Source organism: Miniopterus schreibersii (assembly GCF_964146895.1).
Source record: "Miniopterus schreibersii genome assembly, chromosome: 6".
NCBI classification, from domain to species: Eukaryota; Metazoa; Chordata; class Mammalia; order Chiroptera; family Miniopteridae; genus Miniopterus; species Miniopterus schreibersii.
The window spans coordinates 60977565-60985211 of record NC_138107.1 but is presented as its reverse complement, the minus strand read 5'-3'; positions in this window follow the sequence as shown (position 1 = coordinate 60985211).

Sequence of the window (7647 nt, the reverse complement as noted above, 5' to 3'; positions counted from 1 at the left end):
TCTTTAGTAATTCCTGCATCCAAATTTAGTCCACTAATGTATTAATAATAAACATTTCAACTTAAATAACCTAATAATGATCGTGATTATTTATTAATAGTTAGCTGAAATAGGATTAAAATTTTATGATTTCTAAAAATTAATTTTAAAATAAAAATAATAAGCCTTATTAAGTATATTTATAAACCATATTTCACAAATCTTAGTTTTAATTTTTTTTAAGGCACCAAAAAAAAGTATTCTGGATCTAGATTATAATATACTCTTGCATGCATTAATAGGACACAATAAATATCCATTTTGTTTACACAAATCTTAAACTACAAGAAAGTTTTAAAATGTCATTTATGGTATTCATATTTTTCTCAGTTTATCAACACTCACTTTTTTCTTTGAATATGCTGACATCTCTCCCATTAAGTGACATTCTCCTTATCATATGTAAGAAAACCAGATTCAGAGCACCCAGGAGGACTGGGAGTTAATGAGGCAGTTACAGACAACATGGCAAGGCCCCGGGGCCTGGTGAAAGGAGGGACCCTTAACGGCAACTGGAGGAGAGAGTGCATCTCAAGATTCAGGGCGAGTGTGAGTTAGCGAACACACTATATTACAAAGGCTATTTCGTGAAATAAACGCTGAAGTAGATAGAGAAGACCAATAGATCCAGCAAACCTAAATCCAGTGTTTGTTTTGGTTTTCCTCCAATAAGAGAATAATCGGGTTCTTTTTTCTTCCAGAAACCACAGAGTTTGGGTAAGTGGCAGTGAGGTTCCTGCCAGTGTATAAAAACCATCGCTTTATAAATGACAGTCTGCCCCTCACCTGGGGATCTGCCAATTCACCCAGCTATTCACTAGCGATACTCTGGGTCTGGCCTTTCGCCAGCACCTGAAAAGAGATCAAGGCATCTGAGCCTCACTGTGGCTCTCACGTGAGCGCTCCTCCAGCGGACGCCTTCTCCAGGAGGCCCGCAGTCACCACGCAGAGAGCCCCTTGCAGCCCACAAAGGGTGGGCTGTATTAGCAGGAGAATGCTCACACGTCCCAAAACAGTTTCGGAAAACTCATCGAAACCGCCTGGATAAAAAGGCAACAGAAACACTCCAGGGCCTGGTACCGGGTGGTAACTACCTTGACCTTGGAAACACACCGGAGATGCCCACTCTCATCTGCTAACTGGGAGTCATCTCCTCTAAGAAAGTTTAAGCAATCTTTATAAAAGATGGTATGAGGGAAGATGAAAATTCTTTTAAAAAATTATGTAGTAAAACATCAAACTTAAAACCGGGGCGTATGAGGCCTTGCTCTTCTGTGCTTCGATTTTCTAGAAACAGCTTCAGGCAGCGGGCTCAGGAGTTGGACGAATTCAGAGGCCATTTAGGGCAAGCCGGGGTGGGATTAGATGTTCCAGTCTGCACTATTCTCCTAAGCCTGCCATGATCTGAACTTGAGCTCTTGAGCCTGGGCCAGGACCAGACTGACGCCCAAGGGTGAGCAGGAGAGCAAAGGCCGCAGCAGCGTCCGGGCAACTGCTGCGCAGAATTCTCTAGAGAACGCCTTTCGCTCTGTTCTCTCCCAACACCCATCAAATGTCCCCAAACCCCTCCCCCCCTTAGTGTCACCATAGCTCCCTACTGCTGAAGTCATATACCTTTTTAAGGTGATGAAAAGACATGCTAACCGTTCTCTCTCTCCTTTGGCCTCCGTGGAACAGTTATGTTTCAGCAATCTTTCACAGTATACGGAACTTGCCCAGCTTTACTAAGGCTGAAGTTTGCTCCATAACTTCATTAGGAAATTATCTGTACTGGGAAAAAAGTCCTTAGTTAATATCAAGACCAATTAATAGAAATATTTGCATAATATCCCAATTAGAAAAAGGTCTTAAGTGTATATATGTACATATATATATTTGTAATTAATTTTGTCATCATTCACAGTACAAGTATGAAGAGTAAAAATTTAATTGAAGATGCTTTGTTCATTGTTAATTCATTTCATATTCTCTGTGAGAACTTATGATAGTGAATGTATTCGATGTTCAGGTGGCTTTCCAGTGCTTTCATTTGCATTTCAGTAATTGGTAATTCAAGGTAAATAAAACATTAAAAAACAAAAAGCTTCAATTACTATAATAAAATATAAATTAGTTATTCTACTAGGTTTTAAAAAACTTTTAAGTCTACTGGGTTTGTAAGAAAAGTCTGTGAGATGTTATTCATTCCGAATTCAGTTTTAGGTAGCATGTTAAAAATAGATTCCCCTAACATAACCTTATAAAATATTAGAAATATTTTTAAAATGCCTTGGGCTGTGGCTCAAAGTAGAGAAAACAACCCAGGCCAATTTTAATTAATTTTAATTAATTTAGTCTAAAAATGTCCAAATATAAGATGATCCCATTTGTTTTCAGGTGCATTTTCAAAAATATGTTTGGGACAGCTTGATATGTTAAAATGTTGACATATAAGTGAAATAGTGAAATGTCCACACAATATTAGGCTACTTACATGTATCAAATATACTAATTTAGATATGTTGCTTTTTTCCACTGTCATATTTACTATATATTTACAATCACTACAATATAATTATTATTGTACTACATTTTAAAGTTATATTTTAAAAGCTCATTTATTTTTTTTAAAATGCAGATTCCAGATTTTACAAATTGAATTTATGTCAGGCTAAGTGACTTCTCCCATCAGTATGCTGTTTATCAAAATAAAGTAATTAAGAGAGCGACCCCTTAATATGAGAGACTAAGAAATGGTGTACAATGTGACTTCATTTTTTCTGAGAGGTGATTTGGATTGAAAAAAAAAAAAACTTAACACTCATCTTATAAATATATATATGTTTACACAATAGAAATTCAAAAACTATAAAGGGTTTTAGTGAAGTAAGCCCCATTTAGGTAGTCAACAAATATTTACTAAATAAATAAGTAATGCATATTTTTATGCTATCTTCTTTCTCTTTGTTAATATGTATTCTTTCTACAAGCAGAAAAAACATAAAAACAAATTTGTTCCCCTATAAACCTGAAAATTGTAGCTAGACATGTGTTTCTTTTTCAGAATGTATTATACTTCCAGACCTCCATTGAAATTTTGGCAGAAAGGTCCAATCCTTAAATTAGCCCAGATCACTTTAGGGATAGTTTTCGTGCTAGTAACTCTATTTGTAGCTCCAAAGATCCCTATGTTCTTGCACTGTGTAAGCAATATGAGGAAAATTCTTTGGAATAAAAACCTACCAAAGTTAACAGAGTTTTTGAATAGAATTCTCTTCACTACCTACAACTAAGGAAGCTACTGTGAAAACTGTCTCAATGTTTTTAAATGCATTTGGGTAGTAAAGTTGTAACCAATTAATTACTGTTATTTAACTAATTAAAATTCTGTTGACCTCGGTGAAGTCAATACATTTCACAGGTTGCAAGCACTTTGGATAGTGGCAAACTTTTCTAACTAGGGCAGCAGCTGCCAGGACCAGCCCAGTCAGGACGATGGAGGACTTCTTCCCAGGAGTTTCATGTGTGCCCACGTGGTATTCTGAGTCCCCTTAAACCTGCTGTTCCTCTCAGTCCTGCCTTCCTCTGCTGTTCAAAATGTAAGGTGTATTGATTGATACTGTTGGATAGTTTCAGTCCATGTTGCTATGTGCTCCCTTCCTGGTAACCCACCCTTGCTTTACTGTCCCCAGAAACCTTTTCATCATGCTCTACAGAACCTCCATTTTACTATTTAAAACAAACAAATGAAAACCCAACTCCTTTATATCTTCGTCAGATTGTTTGCTGGCTTCTCTGGGAGGCAGAAGCTAAAATGGAGTTAGAAGTACACAAGGTTGATTGGAGAGTAACACCTGTGAATGATAAAAGGGGCAAGGAGTCAGACTGGAAATGAAACGCCCTGACAAGGCCTCAGCCCAGTGGTGAGCTAGAGAAGAGCCTGATGATTAGGAGAATGGCAGGTCCCAGGGTTTCCATAGTTAGTCATTGGTTGGGGTATCCAGGAAAAGTGTGGCCTCCACTCAAAAGCTGAGGCAGATCCCTCAGGTGCTAACAGCTGGAGGCTGTCAGCTAACTGCACTTGTTGAGGCTGAACATCCAGGGCTTTCTGGAAAGGAGATCAGAGAGATGCAACTGCAATGCTGCCTCATAGATGAATTCCTCCACTGCCCTACCTGTGAAATCTTAACTCCAACGTCCTACACACTTACCCTAATGCCCTGTCTTTCCACCGTTCTACTCCTTTACTCCCGTATTTGTTCTTTAATTTCATGTGAAACTTCCACTCTCTTATTCTTTCAACATTTCAGCCCTCTCTTGATTTTACTATTTTCTCCAGATAGATAGCCTCAGTTCACCACCATTTCATCAGTTCTCCAGCCAATATCCTTAAATTCCTTGCCCCTTTGTCCCAAGTGCCCACACTGCAAAACCCTGTTTATCTATCTGCCTTCTTTCTTCCTATACTCAAATTGCTGGCTGCAGCTAAAGAAAATCATACAACACTGCAGCTTAATGTCACATGGTTTCCAACCTTAGCCGAACCCTAAACATTGTCCAGAAATCCTATAATTAGGTACTTCCTTCTCACATGGCATCTGAAGAAACATCTTGTAATTTTTGTTTTGCAACATGTTAAAGAGCATGATGGGAAAAGCATGGACTTTGGGGGCATATGGATTAGATTTGAATTCTAGCTCTTTACTGCCTCTGGGTCTTCTTTCTCAATCTTAAAAACGGAGCTGACACTAACTGTTGATGACAGATTGTTTTGTGATTACAGAAAATATATAACTGGTTTAGGGAGAAGTCCGAAATCATTGGACACACATACTCTAAGGTTTTTCCCACTAGCTGCTACCGACTGTACTCTATTAAAAATGCCCCTTTCCACTGAGTACATCTCAATCCAATTTCATAATGTTTTGGACATTTTAAGTTATTTCAAGTCCTCTTCTCCACTAGTGAAGGTTAGATAGGAGGCTGTGTGTGTGTGTGTGTGTGTGTGTGTGTGTGTGTGTGTGGTGAAGACATGATTTGCTTTCTTGAACTCTACACTGCCCTCCTTCCACTTTTCCCTCCCGTGTCTGAAAAGGAAAATAGGCAGAGAACAATTTGCCTCTGTACACTGTCAAGATTGCTGTCCCCTTTCATTGTATATTGTCTATAGGTTCAGTATGACCAGGTAGTGACCACAATTAATTCCATTGACAAAGACATCAGTCTTAAGCAGTTCCAGTAAACACTGACGGTCCCTTGGAAGACTTTGGCTCAATTCCATCCCTCCCAGTCCCACCCCCCACCCGAAGGACTGCTCCATGATTCAGTGGTCCATATCTTACCTATTTTCTCATTGGCCATTGCAACCCAACTCTGGAGCCAAAGGTGCAGGTGGAATTCATTTCTGGTTATCTCTTAGGAATCAGGGACTTGAGATGAGGTGTCCTTGCCCTCTTGGTCTGGCCACACCACCTGACCACCTCTCCCTAATCTTACTTCCTCTAATTTGGTCATGCCAGGCAGGACAGAAAACCCAGTAGCTAGGAAGACATCCAAAAAGTATGTTCAGGGAATCACAGCCCAGAATGAGGGCGTCAATAAACTTCGCCTTAAATAATTTAGTCAATATTTCTCAAGTGTACCATTTTACCATAATTCCTGGAATAATTAGTAACCTCAAAAGGTCAAGAAAAGATGTCAATCATAACTTTACTCCATTCTGATACATATATACAAAGCATCATCTGTAACTGACCTGGATATACCAAAGGATTTCATTTTCTCTTGGTGAGGTATAACAGCTCCATTTCTAGATTGCATGCCTCTATCACCAATATAGGGTGCACACTTGCACCGTTCTAAGGACTACTCACAACAATTCAGTCCTCACAACAATCCTGTGAGGTATTTACTATTATAATCCCCAAATTGCAAATGAGGAAATTGAGACACAGACAGGTTTAGTAACTTATATGTTTCCCTTCACCTTTGTATAGTTGAATGTATCTGTTGGGAATCCTATTAAGATTATCAAATCCATCATCAAAAGACATAGTTTCTTAATTTTCTTTTTTTTTGTTATTAGAAATGATTATTTGAGATAACAACCCATGATAAATGCAGTAAAGTGTCCCTTTTGTGATCTGAAGAGGTTATAGATCATGGTCCTTGTTATACCCTCAACACACCAGAATTACCGCTCCTTGGGATTTTTAGGCTTCATTTACAAATCTGTTTCTATCAAATGGTAATTGTTCTTTAGGAACTATTTTAATTGTTATTGGTTTGTTGGATTTTTCTACATTTTGTTTGTTTTGGTATTTTCTATTTTTTAAACATTAATTTCTCTTGAGGTTTCCCCATATTATGCACAAGATTTTCTTCTAATTTTGAAATATTACTTTAATCCTTTGTTATTTCACTCTTTAGTTCTCTAGTTGTTTGCTCAAAATGATAAATTTACATAAGAAAAATACATGTAAGTTCAACTTAATCAGTTCATTGATTCAAATCCAAAGAATTAAAGATTTATGAATGGAATGTTTATTTTTAATTTTTAAATAATCTATTTTGAATGCAATATTTTAAATAAAGAATTGAATATGGCCCGGCTGGGCATGGCTCAGCAGTTGAGCATCGACCTAGGATCCAGGCGGTCAGGGTTCGATTCCCGGTCAGGGTACATGCCCGGGTTGCGGGGTCACAGCCGATCAATGACTCTCTCATCATTGATGTTTCTATCTCTCTCTCTCCCCCTTCCTTTCCTCTCTCTGAAATCAATAAAGATATATTAAAAAAAAAAAAAGAATTGAATATGGTTTGATATTAAATATGGTGTTTTTAGTACTATTTTCCTCTTTGTGATCTATTTTATATTTTTAAAAGTTCCTTCATAAAACATTAAATATCTGAATTTCATGTAAACAACTAAATTTACATATATATATACACACATACAAGTCACTATTTTCATTACTTGTATTATCTCTGCTTATAAGATTAATCACCAAAATACTAAAGTTCAATAAAAAATGTCTTCGCTCGTGAGAGTCTCCTTATGGTCTTTACATTCTGTTACAACAGAACAAAAATATGCCAGTTTACAACATCAGGCTTAGTAATGGTTAGGTAGTCCTTAGGCTCTGGATCTGGTGCTATGATAAATTTTAATCATTCTGGGAACCGTGGATACTGGGTGTACTATGGATGTGGGGGAAAACATCAGCTCAGTAAATACTCAGAATCCATATGAATAGTTACAGTTTGCTTCATATACATAATATTTTCACTTAGTATTTCAATTATTTTAATTGTATTAGATCTCTATCCTCCCAAGTTTAATTAGTAGGAAGGCAAAAATGTTTCTTTTTGGTGCCAACTGCAAAAATAGCAACATGTTTTTACTATTTGCCTTTACTCTTAATAGGTATTGAAATATTTTACATAGTCCTAACTTCATATGTACTTTTCCTGTGTGTGTAGTAGCATGCCCTTCATATTGAAAAAAAAAAAAAATGTAGAAAGCTGACTGGAGTAAATGATTTTTAAAAAACACTTCTTAGGATTGAGTGGCATTTGGCAGAGTTTTGGAATAACAAGTATTTATTGAACTCACAAAGGACCAAGGTA